Source organism: Trifolium pratense, linkage group LG2 (assembly GCF_020283565.1).
Source record: "Trifolium pratense cultivar HEN17-A07 linkage group LG2, ARS_RC_1.1, whole genome shotgun sequence".
Lineage (NCBI taxonomy): Eukaryota > Viridiplantae > Streptophyta > Magnoliopsida > Fabales > Fabaceae > Trifolium > Trifolium pratense.
This window is the reverse complement of record NC_060060.1, coordinates 49,498,851-49,516,731: the sequence shown is the minus strand read 5'-3', so window position 1 is coordinate 49,516,731 and position 17,881 is coordinate 49,498,851.

The following is a 17,881-nucleotide window of genomic DNA, read 5'->3' as shown; positions in this document are numbered from 1 at the left end:
AATGCTAAATTCAAGAGAGCAATTTCAAGTAAAAGTAAACGCGTAATGATGTAATAGCAACTATGCAGACTTTGAACATTTCCAACTCACAAAATGTCACCTCTGAATCAAAGTATCAAAATATTTCCACCTTATAAAATCATAGTTAATGAGTCATAACAAATTATGATAATATCTATTAACCTTCTGTTGAACGTAATTAACCATGCATCTATTTAAAATAACACAGCTTGGGAATTTTTCCTTTATTTTTGTATTTATAAGTGTTACCATGTTGATAAGCAAAATTTGATAGCTTAAGAATTAAATTAATAAATACAAAAATTGTTCCTTATAAATGCATAAAAGAGTACAACCTTATAAGTGGATTTTCAATAATTCTGTTAACAGACAAAAAAAACGGAATTTTCAACAATCAGTTTCTCCGCCATAACCTTCATTGTTGTATACAAGGACGAATAATCTCAAAGCCATGGTAACTAGCCCAAGATATGGCGGCTCTCGCGAGAGAGTGTACAACCATATTCGTTTGTTGCCTTACAGACTTCACCTAAAAGTTTACATGGGAACACAAACTAGTTATTATACTATAAATAATGGCACTATGTATTGTCTCTACAACTAAATTGCTTGTTCTCATTTTTGTCTGTGACATATTCCAGTAGTCCAATGTTATATCTTGATCCACCTGCAAACTCCAATGCCAGAAATGAAAATATGAGAAAGCTATTGCTTCCAAGTTAGATATGGTGGAAAGTGAGAAAACATATTCAAACCATACAGATAATGCTTGCTAACCAAGATATGATTCACTAAAACGATTAAAAGGGTAATCCAAACAAATGATATTCAACCGGAAAAAACTGAAATGAAGAGTAATGCAATATTATAAAGCTCATGCCCTATGCAAATATATGAAGGAATGTTCTTGCCAGGGTTCGAACTCGGATACACCAAATTGGTTCGACCTTTACAGAAATTCATTAACCATCATAGGAATAATGTAAAAAACGACAAGCATACGTACAATACCAAAACCATGAAAATGGGTTCATTATGTCCAACATCAAAGGTTTCTAGGGCATTTGCAAATGCCATGCCTCTATCAAATGCCTCCCAAGTCCTTCGCTGTAAGTACACAAGTGAAGCAAATTAGAGTCACAAAAATAAATTTACCCTCTTCAAAATCAATATTCAATATCAAATGATAGTCTTGAGAAAGATCTAACAATGAAATTATAAGAAAGGCCACTATAATATTCCATGATTAATATACTTGCTCTAACAAATTGTTTGGATAAACAAGTTAATTAAGTACTTATGGCACAAGTACTTATATATAAGTTATTTCTATAACAAATTATGAACTTGTCATAACTCAAACAGTATCACAAGTGTTTATACAAGTAGGTAATATCAAATAAATCAATTTTAATAGGCCCTATGTTGCTAAGTATGTTTCCTTTGATGTCTGCAATTATAAATCTGATGATAAAGTAGCATAGATTTATGTTCCAATGTTTAACATGAGCAGTCGTTCATGTTTTTTAAGTAAAAACTAGTTTAAACGGGTACATTGATTTTTATTCGATATTTTAGTTTGTTATTATAAATTATAATGTAAAAAATTTATTTTAAATTAAATATTTAATTTTTTATATAATATTATTAAAATATAAATGAAATTATTGTGTTAATTATTTCTTGTAAACCTATTTATTCAATTTTTTACGTAAGAAGAAGAATTTCATTGTTTCCTTTTCTCTTTAGTGTTTTTCTCCACATAATATGAAAGTGTTCATGATTGACAATTTACTTTAGATCTAATATGGTTCACTTTACTTATGAGAAATGAACTGATATCAAATGGTTCCATCTTAAAATTATCCATAATTGTGCTTGGCATTACAAGGTAGTTTTATGAAAAAACAATTAAAGCGGCCTATTATAGTTTAGTCTACTAATATTTTTTCGAATTATCTTAATAGAAAAAGTATAATCGAAATTAAACAACCGATTACAATTAACTATGTTATTTTTTTGCATTTATCGTAAAATAAAAAACATAAATTAAATTATGTAATATAACATTAATCATTATTTCTGCCTATGACAATATCGTTCTATCATAAAAACATCGCGGCAATACCGCGACCCGTGCGTCACACGCGGTTATTTTTTAAATTCAAACCAGGCACTAAGAAACTCACATTTATATATGGGTTCTCTACCCACACCCGCAATATTACTTTCCAAACTACCCATATCTTAAGAAAAAAAGATGGAACAATAATCAGAGAAAAACAACTAAGGCACGAAGAAATTTTCTCATTCCACCTACTCACTTTCTCTCCTACCCCCTAGCAATTCGGAAAACTTTTTCCGAATTTTTTATAGAGTAAATTTTACACTAGAAAAACAGTTCGGAACGTATTTTCTGAATGTTTTTGCGCGCTAGGGAAGTAGGCGAGAAAGTGAGTTGGTGGGATAAGAAAATTTCAGGCACGAATGCTTAATCGGGAAAAAGAATCTTCTTTAGTAGAGGACAATAGCCACGAGAATCGAAAACCAATTATGGGGGTGTAGGTGGTATAAGGCCCTTTAAACATATCAGTTATTTTCAAGTTCAACCCATCAAGTGAGACAAGTGATTTTGGATATTTCTTTGAGTTTTTCTTCTTGCACTCCCCGTGACACATGCACGCACCCAGATATTCCAAATTTACCTCTCTCGCTATTTAGGATGCGAGTGTGGATAATTGCAAAAATTTAAAAACCAGCATTCTAGGATGCAAACTGGTTCACAAAAATAATATTTTTTTATCCTCTTCATCTTATATGACAGTAATACTATGAATTAAATTATATTAATATTAAGAAATTACATGTCCATATATAGTAAAACTTATGCACCAAATAAGAAATTAAATTATACACACAAAAATAATCCCTTCCGTTGTATCCATACAAAAATAATTGATATTTAAATTCCTATTAATTGCTTTTATTCCGCAGCCAACGTATATAGCAACAATTGCTATTAAGCCATAAATTATTTATTTATTTTTTGTTTTCACCACACCACCAGTTTAATCTGGTTTGAGGGTCAGTTATGGCATCAAGTGGCTTCAGCCCCCTCCTGATCGCAGTTGCGGGGGGTTGAACCAGCTAAAAAAGAGTTTGTTTTCTAGAATGCGAATTTTTTTTTTCTTTTTCTTCATAATATTTACATTCATGTGGGACGCAAGCGTTGAATTTGATTGTAAAATATTTTCACTCGTCCTTAGAGTGCGAAAAGTGCTTGCATCCTAGAAAACGAGAGGGTTAGTTTGATCATTTCAGGGGTTATCAATGAATTTCAGGAGGCGCGAAAACTAAAACTCTTTTTCTTTTATCTTGAATCTTAATTTTCTCATCATTTCCTTTTTTTTTAAATAAATAAATAAATAAATTGAAATAGGTGTTATTAAATAGATTTGAATATATTTTTTTTATTTCGTCGTCTAAGTATGACATTGTTTTGTTCATCATCTTATTCGACGTAGTTTCGTTTCAGTCTAAGTGTTTGTTTTGTTAAGATTGTCAAATCAACTTCAACTCTTTATAGATTCAATCAATGGTGACTTGACAATCAACACTATAGATTTAGAGGCATGAATATCCCGATTACTTTAATTTTTTTATAGATATATATTTTGTTGTTTCATGCTGATAATTAACTTGGATGTTGTAGGTTTTTTCACAAATATCCTTTTTAGTTTTAGCTACCTAAAATTTGTGTTGTATTTGATAATATCTGTCTTTTTTAATGAATAAATACCTTATTTCTAATCACAAAAAGAATATCTTTGATTAATTATGTGACTGAACTCAAGTAGATAACAAACTTCAATTAAAAATGATTTGTTCAAATTAGTAGCGGAGACAGAAAATTTATAAGCTTCGACAAATTCTTAATTAGTTTTAAACAAAAATCTCAGTTTTGTATTATAAAATCTCAATTATGAACTAAAAAATCTCAATTTTGTCATAAACTAACAACTAAAATACCAAAACGTTTTACCAAAATCTGGACAAAAGTCTAAGCTGACCGGACTGTAAATCCGTCCATGGTTCAAAAACACATAAGTTGAACTAAATTCTAATTGAATAATTATTAATTAGTCAAACTTTGCTTACCTTCTGATCGAAATCAAAATTATTAGAAGCCTATTTCTCTGGTTGGGAGAAAAAAGAAATAAAAAGAAAAAATCAAGAATTGAATAGGACCTTCTGTTTATTGCCTCAATAACACTATTTAACCAAGCAGCTTTTGAGTCAGACTATGTATTTTATCAAAATACCAAAAAAACATACTTTCTATTAAAATTTGTGACATCTATCATCTACCTTATTAAATAATTCCCTTGCAACTTGGAGTTGATTTGCAATAAATTGTAAAACAAGTTAGCATAACAAATTGTGAATATTAAAGAGAAACTGTATAAACATGTGCATGCATCTAAATAATATAAAATTTGTTAGCTAGAGTATTGTACACTTAACAAAAAAGACAAGCATAATATATTATTGCATAAAAATACAAACTAATGATATGATTAACAACCCAATATGCCTAAGAATCTTTGGCATGTCATTAGGTCAAGTGGTCCAATAGAATTATATTTAGAAATATTTTTTCTTTCTACAAAGCTTAGTACAAAAATGATAGGTTTTGGTGGCAAGTTGTAGGCAATGTTTGGGAGTACAGTAGTAATTATGGAGCTAAAGGAATACAAGAAAGAAAAAGTATAAAAAAGCTTTGTAATGATCATACACGATAAGCATTATTAGGTAAGGTAAGGTAAAATCTAGATATGATGGGTGTACTAATTTCTTTCTCTATGAGAGTTAAGTTCAAACTAAAACGACAAATCTTATAAAATAAAAAATTAAAAAAAAAAACTAAAACGACAAAAATTCATTATTAATTAACATGTGATTTTTTTTTCAAAAAAATAAAATAAACATGTGATTCTTTATCCTTTTAATTTTATTTTTTTGGAAAACAAATTTTCTTATTTTAAAAAAATAAGTTTAAAATGTAATAAAATAATTTAGTTAATCATATTTTTAGTGCGAAGTATTCATATTTCTTTTTGATGACTAATTAATCTATATCGAGAAATCTGACTGGAATATCTTTAATTGAGTTTTTCTTTTCAACCACATTTTCTCTAAGACACAATATTCGAATTTGAGACCTCGCTTAAAAAATTTAGATGCAGTTTCATTCGAACTAATGTATTTTTGCTAAAATGTATTAACTTTGAGCTTGAATCCCTTTAATTTCTTTAAGGAAAAAAGAAAAATTAAAATAAATATTATGAAGACATTTCATTAGCTTTCAAGTGTGAATGATTAATTGCTAGTCACTTTCCCAAAGTAGTGTAGTCCAATTGAGTACTAAATATCTTGCTGATTGGTGTCATTATATAAGTTATTCTTCAATTGTTACCTTCCCCTTTATTTTTATACCAATTAAAACTCCTATTTTATGTAATAGTCTCTATCTTTCTAATAATGCTAGGACCCATCTTCACTTTTTAATCAATGTAATTTCTTAAAATTTTAGGGTAATAAACTTTTAGTACATTATAATTATACTTTATTTTTTCCTATTGTTTTACTGATTCTCTTAATATTTTGGGGCCACTTATACAAGAGCCAATTATGCCATAGATTAGTGGGATAAACAGTAAAGACAGAATGAGAAAAAAAATAAAGAGATTGCATGTAGAGAGGATTAGTTTTGGCAAAGTTTGTAGGGTCATACATTAAGTGGGAGCAGCAAAAGTGACACACCATGTGATAGAAATTGCATATATAAATGTACCAAAAAAAAAAAAGAAATTGCATATATGACTTGTACTTAAAGTTAGCTTCCTATACATATCAAGTGTATGTATATATGCAGTAAAATAACAACCGTAGTTAATATTTAATTTGATAATTTAATTGTTAAGTTTTTTTTCTTTCCCTTTAAATTGAAATTGACTTCACTACACCCAAGAACACTTAAATGAGATGATGCAAGTCTCTTCTAATTTAAACAAAGTTTTAGGTTTGATTTTTGACCTAAACATGCAGCAATGCTAAAACTTATAACGAAAGTTTTTTTTTTTTTGAAGGAGCTTATAACGAAAGTTTATCATACATTTGTATCCCACAAAAATTGATTTCTGCAGTTGCGCACAGAGAATATCCATATCACACAAAAAAAAAAATTGACATATTAGTTTTATTCGTGTGTCATTATATATAACTCGTCTGGACACATGTTTGTAATATATCGTGATATTTTTGTTCTTGAATTGAACATTAGTTAATATAATGGATTCAAACTGATCGTTAGTTGGTTTAGTGGTGATTGATACTGAACAATTGGTAAGGATGACAATGGTTCGATCCGTCACAACTACGATCGGGAGGGGGCTAAAAACATTTGATGTCAAACTGACTCCCGAACCAGATTAAACGATCTAGTAGATCGGTGGTGGTAAAAAAAGTTAAAAATAATGGATTTATATTAGCACCAGAAGCATTATTAATTGTTGGCAAAGTCAAGAACGAGATATTGATATATCCTCATCCTCATAATCATAAAACATAAATCACCAAAATATTATGTAAATAAATTAATGCAACATTTACCATGTGAGAATTATATGTCTAAATCAAACCTATAAATTATAATTCCTTTCCCGACATATATTCCCTTAACTATATACTTTTACATTATTACTTCATTTGTTAAATGTACATTGCTTTATTTGTTAAATGTACATTGCATGTACCCAAAAAAAAATGTACATTGCTTTATTTTGTACGTTAGGGGGGTTAATATAAAACCTTAATATGAAAGTTGGTCTAGAATACAGCTAGGGGTGTGGTTCTAGATCCTCTCCCGTGCACAGTATGTCAAGTTAAATCTCAGTTACATTATTGTTTTTTGTTGCAAAGTGGCAATGCTACTAAAAAAGTATTGAACGGACGAGATAAAAATATTATCCCCTCCTGTAAAAATCACACGGGAGAAGTTCCGTTCCCGCTTCAATTGTACTTCCCTTTTATATAGTAGAAACTCTTTAAATTAATAATGTGAGGATCGGAGAAATTTATTAATTTAGAGAGTTATTAATTTATCGATAAATTAATAATTATTAATTTAAAGAGTTTTTAAGTAATTATAATGTACATACCAAACAAAAAGACAAATTAGTCTATGCCTTTTAGAATGTGAACCTTGTGACTCAACATAAATTAGTAATTATTGAGTTCATATGCATTGAAAATCAATAATGACTTTTGAAGTACAGTAAATGTAAACAAGAGGAACAAATGTGTTCAATGTATTCTTTCTTTTTTTTGGTACAATGTTCAATGTATTCTTAAACTATTGAATCATATTTCAATAGAGTGTAATATATTTTTTTCAATTTATATGAATTATTAATTTATGATTTTCTTGTGATCGAAAAGTTGGGACCGGACAAATTTATTATTTTAGAGAGTTTATTAATTTACGAAATATTAATCTAAAGAGTTTCTACTATAGCATGCAATTATATATTTAACAAATCTTACCAATAAATTAAATGAGATGTAATGAAAATTATTAATCCAATGTGGTGAAAAATAAATTTGTGCATATATATATATATATATATATATATATATATATATATATAATACAAAACTAATTTAATTGTACACATTAGACGTAATAATGTTTTTTTTAACATATTAAAGTAACTCTTTTTGGAAGGGTAGGTAAGGCTAATTACATGACAAGCAAAACATACTAGATCTTGAAATCTACGGCCAAGTTTTTATAGAAAATGGATTAATATGAAATCATTGTCCTATACAATCCTAGTGGAGTGATAGAATAATTGATTAACATGTAATCATTATCAATTTATCACATTATCACACACAAAAATTCAAATCTACCAAAATACTATACCAAAAGGTTAAAGTTTACAAGGTTAGTTAACATCTTAGCATAAAAAAGACAAGAAGAGAGAAGGAATATCAACTGTTTCAAAAATCAGTACCAAAATGTCCACTTTAAGAATAAAGTCTATACTTTTGTGAGATTAAAAGTTAATTTTAAAATAAGAACATTACATTATTCACCATAATATAGTGATTAAAACACTATTTCTAAGAATCTTTGTACATTGTTGCCTACAACTTTTCTTCGAAAGATAATTACTATTGAGAAATGTTTATTTGAATATCAGGTTTTTATAACTTTCAATCTTATATTACATTACTCCATCTGGTTACTATTATAAGCAAAAAACCACTTTTTAGCTTCATAGAGGAAGGGAGTTATAGTAGTCTAGAGTTCTTCCGTGAGGAAATTAAGTAAAGTTTAGCCAAAAAATTATAAATATATAAAATGCAAAAGTTCTAATATAAACTTACTATTTTGAATTTATTAACATGTACAAATTTGAACCTGATAAAAATCCTTATAAATATAATATGAAAAAAAAAATTTAAAGATTATATCAATATCGGAAAATTCACACCAAATAGATCCAACCCTTAAAATCTCTCTGATAACTTTTAATTCAAATAAATTTCACTATCAAGATTATAATAACAGTCTAATTCTATTTTAAAATTTAATTATATTAATTATATAATATATTTATTTTATCCCAAATGTACACACTCATGCACATGCGATTGCGCATACACATACACACATACTAAGTAATAAAAATAAAATGGGTTCCTAAAAATTAGTGCCCTATGCAGTCGCTTCTCTCGAACACCATCTGTAACCCTTTTGCTTTCCTCCCACTCTTCCAGACACCTCAATATAGGTGTTATCATCGGAGTTGTGGTGAGATCCGTGGCGGGAGCCACCGCCAGGAGTTGACTTATGGCTGTTGGGAAAATACCTCAACGAGAGGTATAGACCAGGTATATAAAAAAAAATTGTGTTTGGCGGAGCCCGGGCACGTGCCCTGGCTAGCCGGACGGTGGCTCCGCCCCTGACATTTAGAGTTGGTAATATATTTTGTAATTGATCTATATTGTTATCTAATACACTTGAAATTTCAATTGTGCATGAGAGGAAAAGCAAAAGCACAAGTCTATGGACTTCATGGATATCAGTGATTCTTTAGGTGAAAGAATAGCATACGGGTTATTTGAGCTTTTGGGAGTTGTAGCATTAATATTTTTAGTAGTTGGGATTGTAGAGCAAGAAATATCGTTCGTCAAGTACGTTATGCGGCTCGACAAGAGAGGCTAAGACTGTCAATATATGATACTTTTGACCCTCCTCAATTTGGTCAGACGGAATGTGTGGTGTGTTTGCAAGATTTTGTAAACACACAAAATATTCCGCCTTACCATGTGGACATATATTCTGCGAGGAATGCATGTCCGATATCGTATTAAAGTGCAAGGCGTTATATTTTTAATAGGATACATATAGTTAGTATTATTAGAGAATGTTGGGATTGTAGAGCACGAAATATCGCTCGTCAAGTACGTTATGCGACTCAACGAGAGAGGGTAAGAGTGTCAATATATGACACTTCTGACCCTCCTCAATTTGGTCAGACGGAATATGTAGTGTGTTTGCAAGATTTTTTAAACACACAAACATATTTCGCCTGTTGGTTATTGCCTTTGAATTGAGCAAGAAAAGCAGAAAAACAGGTTTTGGGGCTGCCCCAGGCTTAGCAACCCCTGCGCCAAGCTCAATTATTTTTGTAGGATTGCCTTTTTTCCCTGCTGGCTGCACCAGGCTTGGAACAGGATTATATATATCCCCTGTTTCATGTTTTCAGCCATAATAGAGAGAGAGGGTGATTTTTTTAGGGTTTTGAACCAACATAGAGGCTAGATACATAGAGGGTTTCTCTTGGGTGTTATCTAGGGGTTGGGAACTCAATTCTCTCATCTTGTAATCACTCATTGATTGAAATCTCTTGGTCACGGGAAGAGATTTGGGAAAAAGGTAGAATTAGAGTTGAAGTCTAATTCTTGCAACTCTTGTATTGTATCTCGTTGTAATCAAGTTTTCTATCGATAGTGGAACAGAGAGTCTCTCTCCCCCAGAGTAGGTTGGTTTTGACTGAACTAGGTAAACATTTGCTTCGTGTTCTTTACGGTTTTATCGTTTATCTTTTGTTCGTGATTATTATTGATATTTCCACGTTTTGATTGCTTATTCGATTTGCTTCACACATCAAGATTATTGGTGTGATATTAAAGAATTCACAACACCGTCTTACCATGTGAACTTATATTCTGTGAGGAATGTATGTCCAATGTCGTATTAAAGTGTGAGGCGTGCCTCAATTGTAGGGTAAATATTCTAGATTAATAGATGTATGTATAATACTGTTATTTTCTTAGGATATATATTTTCATCTATTTCTCGTCTTATGGTTAGATTTACCTTTAAATATGTTATTGATTCGGCTTATTTGCAGAAGCAATGCTTTTAAATTATTAATTAATAGTTCTCGTAAAAAATAATTATTAATAACAATATTAGTTTCTACAATGCTAATAAAACTGTTTTTTTTTAAAACTCAAAAACTGTTAAAACTGTCATATAATAATAAATATATAGTATGAAAAAAGTTTAAAGATTATATATCGAAAAGTTCACACCAAATAGATTCAACTCTTAAAATCTTTTTGACAACTTTTAATTCTTCAAATATTAACGTACGCACACACATGCGAGTACACGCGCACATACACAAACACTAAGTAAAAAAATGTGTGTATCCTAAAAAATGTGTGCCCTATATAGTCGCTCCTCTCAAATATCCTCTGAAACCCTCATGAGAGTCACAATAATTAGACTATAACACGAAAATCATTATTCTAAATAGCATCTTCAATTCTAAAACATACGGGTTATGTTTAGTTGGAAGGAAATGATGGGATAAAGAAAAGAAAAATGAATAGGCAAAACTTTTTTTTTTTTGACAAAGTGAATAGGCAAATTGAACATTAGGTAAAATCTATAAAAATTATTTTTGAATTTTAAAAATTAAATAAACACGTGGCCCTCTACATATAATGATGTATTATCAATTTTCAAAGATGTATTATCAATATCATTCTACAAAGTTGAAGGATTATTTGGATCCATGTCCACAGTTTGGAACAACAATTACTTATTCACTCAAAAAAAGTTTAATCATGAGGGAACATTGAAAGTATGAAGATTCTTGTAAAAAGATTGTCTTGTCCTTACCAATCATCACATTCCTTTCCTCTCATATACACAAAAACCAGACTAGAATGAAAAATAAAAGAAAAATGTTGATACGTGCCCTAAAATTATATATAAGAATTTTTATTTAACAAAGAACACATTTAAGTAATTAAAAGTAGTAATATTTACTCTAAATCATAGAAGTCATACATTTAATTTTTCAAAGTCAAAATATTGTATTTATAAATATAAAACTTTTATATTTTTTATTCCTTTACATGTCCTTAGAGTCAAAATGAAATTACACCTTATAAACAAAGGGAAAAATATGTTTAAGAATAAGTGTCAATTTAATACTACCTTCCATAATTATAAGATTCTGTTCGACAAAAATGTACTTTTCATTTATCTTTTTTGATCGTATTTTTTTAATAATATATAAATGTAAATATTGACATATAAGATATTGTTCAATTTATTTTGATGAGTATTTTCAAAATATTAAATTTTTATAATTTTTACTAATAGACAATTAAAGATAATAGTGATTAAAATTGTGCATTGGCGTACGTGCAGTGGTTAAATAGAGTCTTATGTACAATTGTAAAATACTCTTTCCAGTTTTTTTATAAAAAATATTTGATCTATATTATAGATCTAATATATTAATTATTAATTTAATGTAAAATATTTATTATTTTTTATTAAAAAAAACCGGAGGAAATAGTTATTTATGTCACTTTAATAATAAATTTTCTTCTTACTAATTTTCTTTCATAAAATAAAAAATCTAAAGGAAAAAATATATAAATTTAGAAGAAAAAAGAAGGCACAAAAAAGGTCTTTTCTAATTAGTTGGTAAGTAGTCAGAAATTGCTTGGCATTGCCGACAATATCCACTGTCACTAACTACACACCAAAATGAGTAGAAAGATAGTACATCAATTCTGAAAATCAACAATACAGCATCTTACACTAACACCACTATACTAATTGGTTCAGTCACAGTTCAACACAACTTTTTCATTTACATCTTTGTTTGACTTTTTTCACAGTCATTAAGGAGATTCAGAAACTTTTCATTATGACATGGTCTTTGAGGTTGGTGGAGATAAATTAATAAAGCATTCATTTCATGAGAAGAAGAATTATTAATTCAATTATCAATATGATTCATGTTTAAGATGCCATGCAAACTTTTTTTGTTTGAGGATTTAACTTATATATATACACATTATATTATTGAACGTCATATCATTAAAAACATTTGACGCAACTATACTTCTAAACTTATGTCCATATGAATGTTGTAATGTGCTACCGGTGTAAAAAAAAATTACATTCACAATGTATAAAAATTAAAATCTTAGTTTGAATATAAAAGATAAAATTAAGTAAATTATTTGAGTGCAATATTTGCATATTAAAGAGCCGCATAATGAGGTCAAGAAGAAAATGTGGTAAGTAGATGAAAGGGTAGTAATGGCTTATTTATAGGTATAATCAATAGGATCGAACTGCGAGGTTCAACTGATGATATGGAATCAGTTAACTCTTCAGTCGATTTGTTCTAAGTGTAATCAAAATTATTACATGTTCAATTTCGCTAAAAACTAATAAGGATGAATTTGCGAACATCCTCACAGCAACCGAGTTAATAACATAAAACGACATAATGTCTATGAAAAAACCTACATTTGATTTGACAAGATTCTAATGTCTGGAATAGTCATGTATCCAAATCTGCAATGTTGACGACAGTTAAAGTCATTGAATCTGCACTGAATTTGGATCGAAGAAAACCCGCAAATATGAACAAAAACAACATCGTACCAAGACGGGAAATCAAAATAAACACCGTACTAAGACGGAACAAAACCAAAACTCTGCACTAAGACGGGATTAAAACAATACCAGATGAAAAAAGCCATGAAGAAGAAGAAGACTCGAATAAAACCTAAAAATATGTAGGTATCACTTATTTGAATAAAAAGAAATAAAAACGATCAAGAGTGGTGATTTCGAACGAAATTGATCCTAAACACCATCCCTCTCTAATTGATAAACCAAAAAAGAAAAAAGAAAAAAGAAAAAACAAATAGAAGGTGGTGTGACGGCAGAGTGAGAGAAGAGAAAGAATTAGGTTATAAGTCTCTCCTTTTATGTTTACTAGACGCTTACTCGTGCGATACACGGGTCTTATGCTCTATTTTATATTATAATGTCAAAAAATTATTTGTATAAGTAGTAATTTCAAATTGAAATAATTGGTATTATCAAAATAATAGTAACAATAAAAGTTATGTAAATGTGATATAGATGTTAAATATGTGTTTATACATTTAAAAAACTTATTTATTTATACATCACATTTGAAGTTACTTTGGTATTTTTTTCGTTAACATTGGTTAGCAATATCTTTAACTCATTCTTTAAAATAACTTTGGAAATGACAACATATAATTGACCATGAAAAACAATTGACGTTGAATAAGGCATGATTATGAGTTGGATAAACTACTTTATTATTGAATTTGTCATTTATATTAATTTGAAACTTATTGGAGCAACGATAAACCAACTTAACTCATACTCAAAATCGAATATGATAAAAATCATGCGGTGCATACCAACCATTAGTAATTTTTTTTTTTACTAACATTAGGAAGTAGTCCTAACAATCGACCAACTCCTTATATACACAAAGAATAGACAAATTTTGAACATTAACTATTTTGAACAAAAAACAATAAAATACACAAAATAATAAAATTAAAAAAAAAATTTAAAATGGATAAAAACCTAAAACAATAATAATAATAATAATAATAATAATAATAATAATAATTATAATTATAATTATAATTAGTACCACACATTAAATGGATGTAAGTGATGTGGCTAAATGAAAGGTTTTGATTGGTTTGTGGATTAGGGTTTAGATAGACAATTGGACAACTATCTAGGATTTATATATATAGATATTAAGAAATATTTATTTATCATCTAATTCAATTATGATTGAACTGATTAAACCATATGTTCATAAAAGGTCTTACGAGTTCAATATTCAATCTAACTTTTAAAAAATTGTTTCAAATTGTTGGGTATTACTAAATATTAAAATAAATTATAACGGTAAACAATGAAATTTTGTACGTGTTTAATATAACATAAATGTTACATTTAAGGTGTTAGCTCAATAATAAAAGTTTAATCTTGTTGCCACAAGATAGAGAATTCAAATCCGCTCACGAACGATTGTAAAATGAGATTATTAATGTTACTTTAATTAATAAAGATAAACTATATGTTAGTAAGAGATTGTACCAGTAATAAAAAAACATACCATAGTAAAAGTAAATCATTCAACAGCTAATTTCTTTATTTCATGTATGGTTTGGATTTTGATGTTACATTCTGTTATTTACAGAAGTTCTATATTATCCATGCATGATGCATGATGTAGAAAAGGTAGTTTAATCTTTTTTTTTTTTTTTTTTGTAAAATAAAGAAAAGGTAGTTTAATCATAGTTATCGGTATCTCACGATACATGCGAGTCATATTCCAAATCGAAAAAAAATAAAACGCAAAAGGAATCTCGATTTATTCTAAATGATTGCATGATTGCAACTTGCCCCTGGATTAAAATGGAAAAAAAGAATCATAAGTCATTTATTTCATCACCATAAAAACTCTTGAACTATAAATCTGCTGTTCAGGGCTTCAATAATCTTGTGCTAGGTACAATTGAAATTGAGATATATATATATATATATATATATATATATATATATATATATATATATATATGAATGATGCTGCAAATTGAAATAATCCTCTAAGCCATATCATGTTTGTATTGTACCTCTTCATATCCAACAGACATCTTTTGTTTTTTTAGCCCACACAGAACAAACACTACTCCTTGCTTCAACTTTTTCCTAAGCCCTTTTAGCAATCATGTCATATACTAAATAGTTGATTTTGTAAAATTCCTATTTTCATCATTGAGATAAAATAGTCTCAACTAAACAAATAAATCAAGATTTTATCATGGACCATTTTGATAGGTGGTTTCCTATAAACAAGTATCGAACGATGATCAACGACACCCTATACATTAACAGAAGTTCATGCTCATATCTTCGTCCTTACGGCTAGGTGCTAACTTGACCTAAATCTGTTCGATAAAAGATAAGAAGAAAAAAAATGAATGAGTTGAGTTTTGAAACATGCATATTAATTTTGCATGACGTCTCAATTTTAAAGTCGAGAAAAATTGTCAACTTTTACTTCTAAAAGACCAATGTTGGTTATGGTGGTTCAAATTTGGACCCATTTTTAAGTACCTATCCATTGATCAACAATAAAATTTACCATGTAAGGATTTTTTTTTTGCTGTAGTAGCATAAGCGGTAATAAATCTGAGCTGTTTAATATAATTTTAACGATTGAGATTGTTTTAACTAAAAAAACACATATTTTTAATTTAAATTGTCCATCTAGAATCAATAATCGAAATTGAAAACTATGTGTAATTGCATATAATAATTACAGCGTTGAATCTTGATCCATAATAACAGTTACTCTAAGTTGTGGGTGTACAATAGGTTAAAACATAAGAGAGAGAGAGAAAGAGAGAGTACTATGTAAAAGGAATATTGATGTGAAGTAAGGCCAATCATATCTCACTCTTGTTTGACTATGACACAAACAATGACATGTATAACCACTCTCAATTGTGGGGCCAAACAAAACTCACCAGGAGATATATGCCAGATTATAATCTTCTACTATTACAATGCTTCTTTAATTTCCTTTGTAATTGTAAACACAAAGATTCTTTATCTTCATCCGAGGTTGACACACATCAAAACTATGTTTGGTTTTTATCCACCCACCCTACTACTTCTTCTTCAACCTATTCCAATTCTTCACTATTCAATTTTTAGGACCCTGTTGTTGTATACATTTATATTTATTTGTGTCACAATAACTTGACTCCTATTAAAATGAGCATCTATTGATAACAGGACTAACCATGCATGTACTTTTAGTAGCTCGGTCGGCACATTAGTAATCGTTGGATTAAATTTGCAGATGATTAATAATTTTAGTGCAAATTTTTATTTTTGAAATATAAAATGACGAGTAAAAATATATATTGTTTGATCTTGATCTAACATTTATCAATGTGACTTACTAGGTGACTAAAGGATTGTGATTCACTCCACATAATCCAAATCTAGTAACCATGTCATTTGATATTATTTATTTTGGAATGCATGTAATTAATCGGAAAATCTCTTGTATTCATTAAGTCAGCACATTTATCACCGGCGTTCAATAAGATCAAACGTAAATCTAGACCATGTAAACTTGATCCTTTAACCATCATCGTACCGAGCACATTGTCATTCAAAACAAAAAAGTACCGAGCACATGAATGCATGAAATTCCAACTTCATGCAACCCAAATTGGCCAAGAAATGTAGAATATGTGGAATGCATGTAATTGGAATCTCGTGTATTTATGAAGTCAACACAATCGTGACCAGCGTTTCATCAAGATCAAACACGATGGAAAATATGTGGATTCTAGTTTCTTAAAAAATCTAATATACCGACCGATGTCTGGACCATCTAATCTTGATCCTTAACCATCAATTTACTGACCACATAAATGCATAAGATTCCGACTGCATGCAACCCAAATCGGTTAAGAAGCATGCAAAATCATAAATTTCATCAGGTTTCTCAATTACTATTAGTATAGTTTTTTGGGAGAGTTTCTCATTTGTGTGATAACTTTTCATATAACTGTTCATATCATCTCTAGTTGTCTTGAAACATGACTAGCTAGATGAGAGATTTTCACAGCTATACTTTTTTTTACTCATAAAATAATTTTTTTTTTGGGTTTCTGACAAATTGTTGGAAACAGAAAACGCCAAAACTTGAATTAATTATAAAAGAGTAGGCCAAAATTTGTCCAGATATGTTTTTTCACTTTTCTCAAAAGCCAAATCACATGCATCAATAGTATAGAGATTAAGGAATAACAAAAGCTGTTTCAGAAATGCTTTCTTCACAAGTTTGAAGTTAATTTTACATAAAAGTGAAGATGAAAATATATCTGTCATGAAAATCAACAATGCATCCATAAAGTGTCTCAGTAGTAAGAGCTTAATCTTGTAATTAACCTGAAGCGATAAAGTTCAAATTCTCGAGATAGTAGTAAAATAGACTTAGTATCACTTTAATTAGTATATATATATATATATATATATATATATATATATATATATATCAACAATGATATGGCTTAATTAACAAATGAAAGAATTTGATCTGATGATAAGAAAATAATAATGCTTGAAAAATCAGCTAACATGAAGAGATTAGGCTTTTTTCAGTTTCAGAAAATGCTTTCTGATTTTAGTTTAGTAATTTATTTTTTTCACTTTTAGTTACAAAACTCCCATGTTTAGATAGCAACTTAATTAAACTTTATCATGTAAGTTCGATCTTATGTATATGCAGGTTCAATAATCAAAGAGGAAATTTAGTCAAACGGTTTTCATATAAGCTATAATTAAGTTGTTTACAAAGCTATCCTAAAGAGTTTA